Here is a 15,867-nt window from a genome sequence, read left to right as displayed (position 1 = left end):
TTCAGTTAAATAGTGTCTGTGCATTTATTTGCAATCAAGTCAACGACATCGCTGTAGATGAAGTGACCCCAACTGAACAAGCCAGAGGCGACAGCGGCAAGGAACCGAAACTCCATCGGTGACAGAATGGAGAAAAAAACCTTGGGAGAAACCAGGCTCAGTTCTCCTCTGACCAGACGAAACCAGTAGTTCAATTTAAGGCTGCAGCTTCCAGAAGAGATCAGATGTGCTAAAACACTAGTCACATTTAAATCTAGACTCAAAACGCGTCTTTTTAGCTGTGCATTTATTGAATGAGCACTGTGCAATGTCCGAACTGATTGCACTATATTTTCAATGTTTTATTTTATTTTATTTTTTTATGTAAAATCATTTTCTAATTGTTTTTAAATGTTTTAATCATTTTAAAAGTTTTAAAATTGCTTGTTTTATTTTTGTTATTATTTTTCTTCATGATTATTTTACTTTCTTTTATGTAAAGCACTTTGAATTACCATTGTGTATGAAATGTGCTATATAAATAAACTTGCCTTGCCTAATGATATAGCAAGTACATAGGGTGTTATGGGAAGTGTTCCCGGTTCCGGTTTACCTAATCAATGCAGCCTAAAAATCCTTTAACGGATTTGGATATTAAAAGCATATTAGTATGTTATGTGTGAGCCAGGTTAAAGAGATGGTTCTTTAATCTAGATTTAAACTGCAAGAGTGTGTCTGCCTCCCGAACAATGTTAGGTAGGTTATTCCAGAGTTTAGGCGCCAAATAGGAAAAGGATCTGCCGCCCGCAGTTGATTTTGATATTCTAGGTATTATCAAATTGCGTACGTAGAGGAGTATAATGTAAAAGGAGCTCATTCAAATACTGAGGTGCAAAACCATTCAGGGCTTTATAAGTAATGAGCAATATTTTAAAATCTATACGATGTTTGATAGGGAGCCAGTGCAGTGTTGACAGGACAGGGCTAGTATGGTCATATACTTCCTGGTTCTAGTAAGAACTCTTGTTGCTGCATTTTGGACTAGCTGTAGTTTGTTTACTAAGTATGCAGAACAACCATCCAATAGAGCATTACAATAATCTAACCTTGAGGTCATAAATGCATGGATTAACATTTCTGCATTTGACATTGAGAGCATAGGCCGTAATTTAGATATATTTTTGAGATGGAAAAATGCAGTTTTACAAATGCTAGAAACGTGGCTTTCTAAGGAAAGATTGCAATCAAATAGCACACCTAGGTTCCTAACCGATGACGGAGAATTGACAGATGATTTTAAAGAATCAGACATGAGTTAAAGAAATTTAGAAAGGCAAACAACAAAAAACAGCCATCAGCAGCAGAGCGAGACCTGTGCCATTAGCATTTCCATTGTGTAATGGTGTCAATGGGTCTTCAAAGTGCAGAGTGTTTTTGTAAAGGCACAGACAGTCTTGAAAACTTGAAAAATCACTCTAACTTTGCTATCAAAACAGGAATACATTTCATAACACAATTTTAACGCACACATTCCAGTGCAAACACGTTTTTTGGTTTAGCTTAGCCCATTGACAAATAACATTCAGCTTTCTTTACCCAACAGCTAGGTTCATTTGTATTCTTTTCCATAAAACAATAAACAACATCTTACGCTTGACTACACGTGAATGACAGTGAACCTCTTGATGACTGAGCTTATAGATATCCGGACAGGAAACAATATACTAAGCAAGGAAAGCATTTGTTTACAGTTTATTTACACTGCAGTTTAAACTGTTAAACAAAGACATGCAATTGTAAAACAGAAACACACATATTACCTCCTCTCAGCTTGTTCAGCCATTGCAAAAGGACTCGAAGTAAGTGAGGGTCCGGGTCAGATGTGAAACTTTGATGAAAAATCCCAAAGGACAGCTTTGATTTCACTGTCACCTCCACTCAGTTGATACAGTAACAGTGGGGGGGGGAGCAGTCTCACCTTCAGTGATGTCACCGAAGCAGAGCCAGTGAGCTGTGGGCACAGTACATTTGCAGCAATTTCAAACTGACACAAAGACACACACACACACACACACACACACACACACACACACACACAGATAGCCTTGTAGCATCAAATTAACTTAGTCCGTCAGATCATGCAACAATTAATGTTTATAAAAAAATAAATAATGAAGGATCATGCAGGACTGAGGGATAATGGACCAGCAAATGACCAAATGCTCCCTATGACAAACTGTTTTGGTCAAACAAAAGCAAAAGAAAGAAATCCCAACATCTCTCCATTCTAATCTGAAGCACTTTTTTCATCTTTAACCATTAGTTTTTTGCCTCTTTTGGGCTCAGGTGTTTGGCCATCCTTCTCCTTCTTGCCCTTGGTGACTAATTTCTGCCGGTATCTGCCCAAAACTGTTGTTTTAGAACAAATATAGAAAGTATGATTGGTAGAACAAATCAGAACTCTTAAATGTGAATTGTGAAAAAAATTTTTATTAACTATAAAACATACAACAAAACAATAAAACTATAACATTTAAATCATAAAACCAAAGAACTCTTAAAACTATTACATGAACTAAAAACAGAACCATAAAACAGACACAGTGATCTGGGGAGGTGTTTGATCCCTGGATCAAACTGTTGTCCAGTTCACCATATCCATAAAGACATCAAACTCGTCCAAGGCCTGGGTCAGAGCTTCGGCCATGGCCCACAGTATCATGTAATATATTAGGCATATATTATTATATATATTTATTTTTTCCAATATATTCCAATATACATCCAAACGACATAACCCGTGAAATCATTTGTCTTTTTAGGAACAAGGTATCACTAGCCTGAATAAAAATAGTTTTCCAGCCAGTTCGTGTGCGTCTGTGTGTTTTGACTGCATATGCGTGTGAGTGTGCACACGTGCGTGTGAGTGTGCACAGGAGTGTATGTGTGTGTTTGTGAAAGAGAGAGAGAGTGCATCATTAAAATTAGACTGGAAAGATGTCTTTGAGTGAAGTCATCCGCTCAAGAGCTCCGCCTGGAGTGTCAAATCCTGCTAAAATATTGGAATCCTAATCAGTTTTTTACACATGGCTATTCACAGTTTTATCCAGGAGAGGGCGACCGAGAAGCCAAGGGTTATATCCTGGAGAATATGATATTAGTTTTATGATATTTCTGTACAGAATTTGATGAAGCGTCTGGTTGATAAAGGTTTACAGAGTCTAGGGACTGGCACGTTTAAAAACGGTGGGGCCAGGGGTCAGTGGGTTACGGTCAGTGGGGCTAAGGCTAGCAGTTTTGTTTGGGGCTAAGGCTAGCAGTTTTGAGGGTTAAGGTTTAGGGGCTAGTTTGGGGTCAGTTGCAGCTAGGTATATAGATAAAAACGAGTTTCACCCTCATTAATTCCACCCTCGTTAGCATATGCGATCTGATTGGCCAAAGCTTACCTGTCCGTATCTTTTGAAGCGTAGGTCCGATGTGCACATAACTGGTATCGTTGGATTCAGAAGGCGGCCTTCTTTCAGGTAGCGTGGATCTATGGAAGAAAGGATGTCGTTTTCAAATCCAATGTGACCGTACATCAGTCTAAAGCGTGACAAAAAGGAAGCCAGTCATCGATAAAAACAAGAAATACATCCAAACGAAATAACCCGTCAAATCATTTGTCTTTTTAGGAACAAGGTATCACTAGCCTGAATAAAAATAGTTTTCCAGCCAGTTCGTGTGCGTCTGTGTGTTTTGACTGCATATGCGTGTGAGTGTGCACACGTGCGTGTGAGTGTGCACAGGAGTGTATGTGTGTGTTTGTGAAAGAGAGAGAGAGTGCATCATTAAAATTAGACTGGAAAGATGTCTTTGAGTGAAGTCATCCGCTCAAGAGCTCCGCCTGGAGTGTCAAATCCTGCTAAAATATTGGAATCCTAATCAGTTTTTTACACATGGCTATTCACAGTTTTATCCAGGAGAGGGCGACCGAGAAGCCAAGGGTTATATCCTGGAGAATATGATATTAGTTTTATGATATTTCTGTACAGAATTTGATGAAGCGTCTGGTTGATAAAGGTTTACAGAGTCTAGGGACTGGCACGTTTAAAAACGGTGGGGCCAGGGGTCAGTGGGTTACGGTCAGTGGGGCTAAGGCTAGCAGTTTTGTTTGGGGCTAAGGCTAGCAGTTTTGAGGGTTAAGGTTTAGGGGCTAGTTTGGGGTCAGTTGCAGCTAGGTATATAGATAAAAACGAGTTTCACCCTCATTAATTCCACCCTCGTTAGCATATGCGATCTGATTGGCCAAAGCTTACCTGTCCGTATCTTTTGAAGCGTAGGTCCGATGTGCACATAACCGGTATCGTTGGATTCAGAAGGCGGCCTTCTTTCAGGTAGCGTGGATCTATGGAAGAAAGGATGTCGTTTTCAAATCCAATGTGACCGTACATCAGTCTAAAGCGTGACAAAAAGGAAGCCAGTCATCGATAAAAACAAGAAATACATCCAAACGAAATAACCCGTGAAATCATTTGTCTTTTTAGGAACAAGGTATCACTAGCCTGAATAAAAATAGTTTTCCAGCCAGTTCGTGTGCGTCTGTGTGTTTTGACTGCATATGCGTGTGAGTGTGCACACGAGCGTGTGAGTGTGCACAGGAGTGTATGTGTGTGTTTGTGAAAGAGAGAGAGAGTGCATCATTAAAATTAGACTGGAAAGATGTCTTTGAGTGAAGTCATCCGCTCAAGAGCTCCGCCTGGAGTGTCAAATCCTGCTAAAATATTGGAATCCTAATCAGTTTTTTACACATGGCTATTCACAGTTTTATCCAGGAGAGGGCGACCGAGAAGCCAAGGGTTATATCCTGGAGAATATGATATTAGTTTTATGATATTTCTGTACAGAATTTGATGAAGCGTCTGGTTGATAAAGGTTTACAGAGTCTAGGGACTGGCACGTTTAAAAACGGTGGGGCCAGGGGTCAGTGGGTTACGGTCAGTGGGGCTAAGGCTAGCAGTTTTGTTTGGGGCTAAGGCTAGCAGTTTTGAGGGTTAAGGTTTAGGGGCTAGTTTGGGGTCAGTTGCAGCTAGGTATATAGATAAAAACGAGTTTCACCCTCATTAATTCCACCCTCGTTAGCATATGCGATCTGATTGGCCAAAGCTTACCTGTCCGTATCTTTTGAAGCGTAGGTCCGATGTGCACATAACTGGTATCGTTGGATTCAGAAGGCGGCCTTCTTTCAGGTAGCGTGGATCTATGGAAGAAAGGATGTCGTTTTCAAATCCAATGTGACCGTACATCAGTCTAAAGCGTGACAAAAAGGAAGCCAGTCATCGATAAAAACAAGAAATACATCCAAACGAAATAACCCGTGAAATCATTTGTCTTTTTAGGAACAAGGTATCACTAGCCTGAATAAAAATAGTTTTCCAGCCAGTTCGTGTGCGTCTGTGTGTTTTGACTGCATATGCGTGTGAGTGCACGTTGTGTGCACAGGAGTGTATGTGTGTGTTTGTGAAAGAGAGAGAGAGTGCATCATTAAAATTAGACTGGAAAGATGTCTTTGAGTGAAGTCATCCGCTCAAGAGCTCCGCCTGGAGTGTCAAATCCTGCTAAAATATTGGAATCCTAATCAGTTTTTTACACATGGCTATTCACAGTTTTATCCAGGAGAGGGCGACCGAGAAGCCAAGGGTTATATCCTGGAGAATATGATATTAGTTTTATGATATTTCTGTACAGAATTTGATGAAGCGTCTGGTTAATAAAGGTTTACAGAGTCTAGGGACTGGCACGTTTAAAAACGGTGGGGCCAGTGGTCAGTGGGTTACGGTCAGTGGGGCTAAGGCTAGCAGTTTTGTTTGGGGCTAAGGCTAGCAGTTTTGAGGGTTAAGGTTTAGGGGCTAGTTTGGGGTCAGTTGCAGCTAGAGTTAGGTTAGGTTAGGTTAGGTAGAGTTAGGTAGGTATATAGATAAAACGAGTTTCACCCTCATTAATTCCACCCTCGTTAGCATATGCGATCTGATTGGCCAAAGCTTACCTGTCCGTATCTTTTGAAGCGTAGGTCCGATGTGCACATAACTGGTATCGTTGGATTCAGAAGGCGGCCTTCTTTCAGGTAGCGTGGATCTATGGAAGAAAGGATGTCGTTTTCAAATCCAATGTGACCGTACATCAGTCTAAAGCGTGACAAAAAGGAAGCCAGTCATCGATAAAAACAAGAAATACATCCAAACGAAATAACCCGTGAAATCATTTGTCTTTTTAGGAACAAGGTATCACTAGCCTGAATAAAAATAGTTTTCCAGCCAGTTCGTGTGCGTCTGTGTGTTTTGACTGCATATGCGTGTGAGTGTGCACACGTGCGTGTGAGTGTGCACAGGAGTGTATGTGTGTGTTTGTGAAAGAGAGAGAGAGTGCATCATTAAAATTAGACTGGAAAGATGTCTTTGAGTGAAGTCATCCGCTCAAGAGCTCCGCCTGGAGTGTCAAATCCTGCTAAAATATTGGAATCCTAATCAGTTTTTTACACATGGCTATTCACAGTTTTATCCAGGAGAGGGCGACCGAGAAGCCAAGGGTTATATCCTGGAGAATATGATATTAGTTTTATGATATTTCTGTACAGAATTTGATGAAGCGTCTGGTTGATAAAGGTTTACAGAGTCTAGGGACTGGCACGTTTAAAAACGGTGGGGCCAGGGGTCAGTGGGTTACGGTCAGTGGGGCTAAGGCTAGCAGTTTTGTTTGGGGCTAAGGCTAGCAGTTTTGAGGGTTAAGGTTTAGGGGCTAGTTTGGGGTCAGTTGCAGCTAGGTATATAGATAAAAACGAGTTTCACCCTCATTAATTCCACCCTCGTTAGCATATGCGATCTGATTGGCCAAAGCTTACCTGTCCGTATCTTTTGAAGCGTAGGTCCGATGTGCACATAACTGGTATCGTTGGATTCAGAAGGCGGCCTTCTTTCAGGTAGCGTGGATCTATGGAAGAAAGGATGTCGTTTTCAAATCCAATGTGACCGTACATCAGTCTAAAGCGTGACAAAAAGGAAGCCAGTCATCGATAAAAACAAAAAATACATCCAAACGAAATAACCCGTCAAATCATTTGTCTTTTTAGGAACAAGGTATCACTAGCCTGAATAAAAATAGTTTTCCAGCCAGTTCGTGTGCGTCTGTGTGTTTTGACTGCATATGCGTGTGAGTGTGCACACGTGCGTGTGAGTGTGCACAGGAGTGTATGTGTGTGTTTGTGAAAGAGAGAGAGAGTGCATCATTAAAATTAGACTGGAAAGATGTCTTTGAGTGAAGTCATCCGCTCAAGAGCTCCGCCTGGAGTGTCAAATCCTGCTAAAATATTGGAATCCTAATCAGTTTTTTACACATGGCTATTCACAGTTTTATCCAGGAGAGGGCGACCGAGAAGCCAAGGGTTATATCCTGGAGAATATGATATTAGTTTTATGATATTTCTGTACAGAATTTGATGAAGCGTCTGGTTGATAAAGGTTTACAGAGTCTAGGGACTGGCACGTTTAAAAACGGTGGGGCCAGGGGTCAGTGGGTTACGGTCAGTGGGGCTAAGGCTAGCAGTTTTGTTTGGGGCTAAGGCTAGCAGTTTTGAGGGTTAAGGTTTAGGGGCTAGTTTGGGGTCAGTTGCAGCTAGGTATATAGATAAAAACGAGTTTCACCCTCATTAATTCCACCCTCGTTAGCATATGCGATCTGATTGGCCAAAGCTTACCTGTCCGTATCTTTTGAAGCGTAGGTCCGATGTGCACATAACTGGTATCGTTGGATTCAGAAGGCGGCCTTCTTTCAGGTAGCGTGGATCTATGGAAGAAAGGATGTCGTTTTCAAATCCAATGTGACCGTACATCAGTCTAAAGCGTGACAAAAAGGAAGCCAGTCATCGATAAAAACAAGAAATACATCCAAACGAAATAACCCGTGAAATCATTTGTCTTTTTAGGAACAAGGTATCACTAGCCTGAATAAAAATAGTTTTCCAGCCAGTTCGTGTGCGTCTGTGTGTTTTGACTGCATATGCGTGTGAGTGTGCACACGTGCGTGTGAGTGTGCACAGGAGTGTACGTGTGTGTTTGTGAAAGAGAGAGAGAGTGCATCATTAAAATTAGACTGGAAAGATGTCTTTGAGTGAAGTCATCCGCTCAAGAGCTCCGCCTGGAGTGTCAAATCCTGCTAAAATATTGGAATCCTAATCAGTTTTTTACACATGGCTATTCACAGTTTTATCCAGGAGAGGGCGACCGAGAAGCCAAGGGTTATATCCTGGAGAATATGATATTAGTTTTATGATATTTCTGTACAGAATTTGATGAAGCGTCTGGTTGATAAAGGTTTACAGAGTCTAGGGACTGGCACGTTTAAAAACGGTGGGGCCAGGGGTCAGTGGGTTACGGTCAGTGGGGCTAAGGCTAGCAGTTTTGTTTGGGGCTAAGGCTAGCAGTTTTGAGGGTTAAGGTTTAGGGGCTAGTTTGGGGTCAGTTGCAGCTAGGTATATAGATAAAAACGAGTTTCACCCTCATTAATTCCACCCTCGTTAGCATATGCGATCTGATTGGCCAAAGCTTACCTGTCCGTATCTTTTGAAGCGTAGGTCCGATGTGCACATAACTGGTATCGTTGGATTCAGAAGGCGGCCTTCTTTCAGGTAGCGTGGATCTATGGAAGAAAGGATGTCGTTTTCAAATCCAATGTGACCGTACATCAGTCTAAAGCGTGACAAAAAGGAAGCCAGTCATCGATAAAAACAAGAAATACATCCAAACGAAATAACCCGTGAAATCATTTGTCTTTTTAGGAACAAGGTATCACTAGCCTGAATAAAAATAGTTTTCCAGCCAGTTCGTGTGCGTCTGTGTGTTTTGACTGCATATGCGTGTGAGTGTGCACAGGAGTGTACGTGTGTGTTTGTGAAAGAGAGAGAGAGTGCATCATTAAAATTAGACTGGAAAGATGTCTTTGAGTGAAGTCATCCGCTCAAGAGCTCCGCCTGGAGTGTCAAATCCTGCTAAAATATTGGAATCCTAATCAGTTTTTTACACATGGCTATTCACAGTTTTATCCAGGAGAGGGCGACCGAGAAGCCAAGGGTTATATCCTGGAGAATATGATATTAGTTTTATGATATTTCTGTACAGAATTTGATGAAGCGTCTGGTTGATAAAGGTTTACAGAGTCTAGGGACTGGCACGTTTAAAAACGGTGGGGCCAGGGGTCAGTGGGTTACGGTCAGTGGGGCTAAGGCTAGCAGTTTTGTTTGGGGCTAAGGCTAGCAGTTTTGAGGGTTAAGGTTTAGGGGCTAGTTTGGGGTCAGTTGCAGCTAGGTATATAGATAAAAACGAGTTTCACCCTCATTAATTCCACCCTCGTTAGCATATGCGATCTGATTGGCCAAAGCTTACCTGTCCGTATCTTTTGAAGCGTAGGTCCGATGTGCACATAACTGGTATCGTTGGATTCAGAAGGCGGCCTTCTTTCAGGTAGCGTGGATCTATGGAAGAAAGGATGTCGTTTTCAAATCCAATGTGACCGTACATCAGTCTAAAGCGTGACAAAAAGGAAGCCAGTCATCGATAAAAACAAGAAATACATCCAAACGAAATAACCCGTCAAATCATTTGTCTTTTTAGGAACAAGGTATCACTAGCCTGAATAAAAATAGTTTTCCAGCCAGTTCGTGTGCGTCTGTGTGTTTTGACTGCATATGCGTGTGAGTGTGCACACGTGCGTGTGAGTGTGCACAGGAGTGTACGTGTGTGTTTGTGAAAGAGAGAGAGAGTGCATCATTAAAATTAGACTGGAAAGATGTCTTTGAGTGAAGTCATCCGCTCAAGAGCTCCGCCTGGAGTGTCAAATCCTGCTAAAATATTGGAATCCTAATCAGTTTTTTACACATGGCTATTCACAGTTTTATCCAGGAGAGGGCGACCGAGAAGCCAAGGGTTATATCCTGGAGAATATGATATTAGTTTTATGATATTTCTGTACAGAATTTGATGAAGCGTCTGGTTGATAAAGGTTTACAGAGTCTAGGGACTGGCACGTTTAAAAACGGTGGGGCCAGGGGTCAGTGGGTTACGGTCAGTGGGGCTAAGGCTAGCAGTTTTGTTTGGGGCTAAGGCTAGCAGTTTTGAGGGTTAAGGTTTAGGGGCTAGTTTGGGGTCAGTTGCAGCTAGGTATATAGATAAAAACGAGTTTCACCCTCATTAATTCCACCCTCGTTAGCATATGCGATCTGATTGGCCAAAGCTTACCTGTCCGTATCTTTTGAAGCGTAGGTCCGATGTGCACATAACTGGTATCGTTGGATTCAGAAGGCGGCCTTCTTTCAGGTAGCGTGGATCTATGGAAGAAAGGATGTCGTTTTCAAATCCAATGTGACCGTACATCAGTCTAAAGCGTGACAAAAAGGAAGCCAGTCATCGATAAAAACAAGAAATACATCCAAACGAAATAACCCGTGAAATCATTTGTCTTTTTAGGAACAAGGTATCACTAGCCTGAATAAAAATAGTTTTCCAGCCAGTTCGTGTGCGTCTGTGTGTTTTGACTGCATATGCGTGTGAGTGTGCACAGGAGTGTACGTGTGTGTTTGTGAAAGAGAGAGAGAGTGCATCATTAAAATTAGACTGGAAAGATGTCTTTGAGTGAAGTCATCCGCTCAAGAGCTCCGCCTGGAGTGTCAAATCCTGCTAAAATATTGGAATCCTAATCAGTTTTTTACACATGGCTATTCACAGTTTTATCCAGGAGAGGGCGACCGAGAAGCCAAGGGTTATATCCTGGAGAATATGATATTAGTTTTATGATATTTCTGTACAGAATTTGATGAAGCGTCTGGTTGATAAAGGTTTACAGAGTCTAGGGACTGGCACGTTTAAAAACGGTGGGGCCAGGGGTCAGTGGGTTACGGTCAGTGGGGCTAAGGCTAGCAGTTTTGTTTGGGGCTAAGGCTAGCAGTTTTGAGGGTTAAGGTTTAGGGGCTAGTTTGGGGTCAGTTGCAGCTAGGTATATAGATAAAAACGAGTTTCACCCTCATTAATTCCACCCTCGTTAGCATATGCGATCTGATTGGCCAAAGCTTACCTGTCCGTATCTTTTGAAGCGTAGGTCCGATGTGCACATAACTGGTATCGTTGGATTCAGAAGGCGGCCTTCTTTCAGGTAGCGTGGATCTATGGAAGAAAGGATGTCGTTTTCAAATCCAATGTGACCGTACATCAGTCTAAAGCGTGACAAAAAGGAAGCCAGTCATCGATAAAAACAAGAAATACATCCAAACGAAATAACCCGTCAAATCATTTGTCTTTTTAGGAACAAGGTATCACTAGCCTGAATAAAAATAGTTTTCCAGCCAGTTCGTGTGCGTCTGTGTGTTTTGACTGCATATGCGTGTGAGTGTGCACACGTGCGTGTGAGTGTGCACAGGAGTGTATGTGTGTGTTTGTGAAAGAGAGAGAGAGTGCATCATTAAAATTAGACTGGAAAGATGTCTTTGAGTGAAGTCATCCGCTCAAGAGCTCCGCCTGGAGTGTCAAATCCTGCTAAAATATTGGAATCCTAATCAGTTTTTTACACATGGCTATTCACAGTTTTATCCAGGAGAGGGCGACCGAGAAGCCAAGGGTTATATCCTGGAGAATATGATATTAGTTTTATGATATTTCTGTACAGAATTTGATGAAGCGTCTGGTTGATAAAGGTTTACAGAGTCTAGGGACTGGCACGTTTAAAAACGGTGGGGCCAGGGGTCAGTGGGTTACGGTCAGTGGGGCTAAGGCTAGCAGTTTTGTTTTGGGCTAAGGCTAGCAGTTTTGAGGGTTAAGGTTTAGGGGCTAGTTTGGGGTCAGTTGCAGCTAGGTATATAGATAAAAACGAGTTTCACCCTCATTAATTCCACCCTCGTTAGCATATGCGATCTGATTGGCCAAAGCTTACCTGTCCGTATCTTTTGAAGCGTAGGTCCGATGTGCACATAACTGGTATCGTTGGATTCAGAAGGCGGTTAGGGTTAGGTTAGGGTTAGGGTTAGGGTTAGGGTTAGGGTTAGAGTTTAGGTTAGAAAAAAGGAGAGTTTTCCCAGGATAGGACCCTGAGGGTCCCACTCTGGGTTGTGCACGGTCCATCCCTCCACCGGTCACCCCCAAATCACATACAGACCAAGAGAGGTCACAGCAGGCCAACTGTTAAGGGCTGTTCATAGGGCTATTGAGGCCAGGGCTATTCAGTTTAGGTCTGGTTAAGTTTAGGTTTGTGCAGGATGGGTCTGTAAAATCCAGGTATGAATCCTGGGGTGTCTGGTAGGTTTTAGGTTTTGGATATGGTGGGTTGGTTAGGTTTAGGTTGTGTTATGGTTAGTCGGTTAGGTTTAGGTTTGGGTTAAGGTCAGGTAGATCTGCTAAGTCTCATTAAGACCTCTTGGGAATTTTGTATCCAGTCTCATGATCCATAATCTTTCAAATTTGAGTCTATCACACAACGACCAGAATGGGTCAGATTGAAGTCCAGTCACCCTGAAGGCCTCAAGGCCGTGGGTGAGGAAGTGCTGGACTACGTGTCTACGTTTCTCTATTTTATTTTTTATGTTGTGTGTGTGCTGATAGACTCGGACCTTTAAAGCATTTTTTGTCTGGCCTACATATTGTTTGGAACACTTTGTACAATAAATCAAATAAATACAGTTCTCTGTTACTGGAGTGAGATGCTGTGAGATCTGAAAGACTTGTTTTGTTGAACGATTGAATACCCATTTTTTCTGATCAAAGTATTTACAGAGTGACTTTTTCTTCTGTGGTGCCATAGGTCTGAGTTTGCTATTTACTAGAACGTCTGATAAATTTGTATTTCTCCTATAGGCAGCTATTTGTTTGTGTTTCTGCAAGAAGGGAGTGTTTTCAAAGAACCTTTCAAAATTAGACTTAGCTGCACGGTTTAATTGTTTGCTCATTAGCGAGAAATTGGACACTAATGGAATAATTTTGTTCTTTTCACCCTCTTTAGGGTCCCTTGGAGTCCCGGGGAGGAGAAAAGTCTTCAGAGCCCTTCTTAAGAAGGACCTCGAGTATCCTCTGTCCCTCAGGGCCCTGAACAGAATTTTGGTTGCTTCCATAAAACAGGAATGTTCTGTGCATATCCTGTGAAATCTGAGTAATTGAGATTTCACTATCCCTTTAAATGTATGTTTAGGATGAAAGCTGTGTTTGTGCAGTAAGGAATGCGTGTCCGTTTCTTTGAAATACACTCTAAAGTCTAGCTGTCCTGTCTCTTCAAATTTCTGTCCCTTATATGACACCACATCTAGAAAGTTGACCTCTGTGGGGTCAATTGTATATTTAATTGTAATAGATCTCTGATGGGTATTCAAGTGTTCTGCAAAGTCCTTAAAATCATCCATGGAGTAAGACCACACTCCCCATATGTCATCCAGAAATCTAAAGTAATGCAGAGGCCTTTTTGTGCACGAACCCAGAGCCGATTGTTCCCATCTCGCCATGAAGATGTTGGCGTAGGAAGGGGCAAACTTTTTGCCCATGGCTGTGCCTTTAACTTGCAAATAATATTTAGAATTAAATTCAAAGTCATTTTTAGTTAGGTTTATATCTAATAATTTTAAAATATAATCATCAGGCCTTTTTGGGTCTGGATATTGAAGCATGCACTCCTGGACCGCCTGGAGGCCCGCTTCAGTTTCTATGTTCGTATATAAGCTGTCAATATCTATGGTGAACAAAAAGGCTCCTCTGGGAATACTGATGTCTTTAACTTTCTGGATGAAGTCATAAGTGTCCTTCAGATAGCTCGGGTGTTTCTGAGAGATGGGGTTCAGATAATACTCGATGTACTCAGCTGTCTGATAAGTTTCACTGTTGCAATCAGACACTATGGGTCTGCCGGGTGGAATCTCGTGTGGAATACTCCATTTTTCAGGCTCCTTATGAATCTTTGGCAATAAATAAAATCTTCTCATTCGAGGAGTGCCACTGCCGCTTAAATAATCCCTCTGTTGTGAGTTAATGATACCCTTGTCATACATCTGTTCTAAGATTTTTCTAACCTGTTTCATGGTTTCAAAATAAATGGGTTCTTCTAAGGGTTTGTAGTGGTCACTGATGTTTAATTGTCTCTCTCCCTCCCAGACATATTGCTCTCTATCCATGATGACAATGGCATTTCCCTTGTCAGCAGGTTTAATCACAATTTCTCTGAGGTTTTTTAGTGTGTTCAAGGCCCTCAGTTCCTCCCTCTGGAGGTTGGGCCTTGGTTTCAAGCTCCAATTCAAGTTCTTATAAGCATACTCATCAGCTGTGATCAGCTGGCCTACTTGTTTGGGAAGTCTGCTCAAGGCCGGAGTCCAATCTGAATTGTGTGTGAAAGGTAATCTTTGTTTTTTAATCTTTTTACCCTCAAAATAAACCTCTAATTTTATTCTTCTATGAAATTTTTGTAAGTCTAGTCTAAGTTGATGTTTAAAATCTTTCATCTTTTGAACAGACGGAATAAATGTGAGGCCTTTCATGAGCAGGGATGACTGTGAGGGAGAGAGAGTAAAGTGTTTGGAAAGATTCACAACAAGCCTGTGTGCACCCTTTCTCGGGTGTTCACTCACTGCAAGTTTAAATATCGTGCCCAGTGTTCCAACATGTTCCTGGCTGTCTCTGCAGTCCAGTGCAGGCCGTCACTCTCTACCTGAAACTGATCCTCTGGCAGGAGGGGGATGAAGGAATAATTTTCCTCTATGTAATTGTTCAATTCATCTAAAAATATTTTTTCTCCTTCTGGGAGAGATTGGGGGATATTGATCAGGGGGATCCACAGTTGGGCCTCTGGCAGTCTCTCTTGTGCCACCTGACTCAATCTGGCACACTCTCTCATCGCTGAGATGCGTAATCTTTGTGTGCGGTTATTCAGGCCGAATGCCAAGACTATTTTTTCTACTTGTGTGTCTACTGTAGCTTTTTCTATCAGATTGGCCGCGTGCTGCAATTTAGCCCCTGGAAAACTGTCAATCTGTAAATCAGGAATGTCAAAAGCAGGAATCCTGCTCAAATTGGAGTCCCCGATGACCACGTGTTTCTCTTTGAGTGCCAGTTTCCACTCATTGAACTTCTTGTTAGTTCTAAGGTGCGTGTACGGCCTACGTAGTGCCCTTTGACCTTGAGTGTCGGCTACAGAGGTTTCAACTGTTTTACTCATTTTCTCTGCTTGTCTGTTTTTTTCTGTTTCAGAGATAATGTTTTCCATTTTTTTGGAAGTTTCCCCCCTCTCTGTCTCCTGAGGAGCCCCTGGTTGAAGAGATGTCACAGAATATTCTGAAAAATCAAAGTCTGAGAGATTTGGTGACCCTGACGGATTTTGGAAGATCTGGGCACTCTCAGCTGTGTCCCTTAGAGGATTTACTCTATGTACTGCATTGGCTACAATGGGGACCAGAGAAGGCAGGCCTGTGGTTATCGGGGCCTCAGCCTCAGAGGGGGCAAAAGGAGAGAAAAGTTCCTGTGACAGCTGACCCGTAAACTCATCTAAATCATCCAGTCTGTCACCCTGTGCAGGAGTTAACTGATCCTCCTCCTCATCATCATCATCATCAAAACTCACTAAGAGATTTTTCTCAGCTTGTTCTGTAACGACTGGTGGAGTTTTTGGTCTCTGTTCTGTCAGGTGTTTTTTCTTTTCTGGTCTTTTCCCCTTAGGAGACTGTATAGGGGCCTGTATAGGGGCCTGTACAGGAGGGTTCAGAGGTGGAAAATCATCTCCCAGAAGCCAGTCGTTCCTCATAGGAGACCAGCCTGACATTAAAGTGGGCGATGTTTGTATCTGGATGTGTGTGACCCCTGTCTTAGGTCTGACGACCCCTGTGTTGACCGTTTCTGTCCCCTG

At 42.2% G+C, this 15,867-nt stretch overlaps 1 long non-coding RNA gene across 4 annotated transcripts in view; it reads right to left on the bottom strand.

Annotated features, from left to right (window-relative positions):
* The window catches only part of LOC113086600 (uncharacterized), a 6,234-nt gene extending 1,906 nt beyond the window's left edge, over positions 1–4,328 (bottom strand). For 2 of the 4 annotated variants that reach the window (XR_003284937.1, XR_003284936.1), the window contains exons 1-2: positions 3,426–3,486; positions 1,800–1,990 (exon numbers count right to left, since the gene is read on the bottom strand). This is a non-coding gene — a long non-coding RNA (uncharacterized LOC113086600). Of the gene's footprint in view, positions 1–1,799; positions 2,024–3,425; positions 3,487–4,277 lie in introns of those variants that run through there. The other 2 variants (XR_003284939.1, XR_003284938.1) reach the window with 2 other exon arrangements.
* Between the last annotated feature and the right edge of the window lie 11,539 nt (positions 4,329–15,867).

This window comes from Carassius auratus, unplaced genomic scaffold (genome assembly GCF_003368295.1).
Source record: "Carassius auratus strain Wakin unplaced genomic scaffold, ASM336829v1 scaf_tig00043571, whole genome shotgun sequence".
Classification (NCBI taxonomy): Eukaryota; Metazoa; Chordata; class Actinopteri; order Cypriniformes; family Cyprinidae; genus Carassius; species Carassius auratus.
Note: the sequence above shows the minus strand (reverse complement) of the source record. Positions and strands in the feature narration are given on the sequence as shown.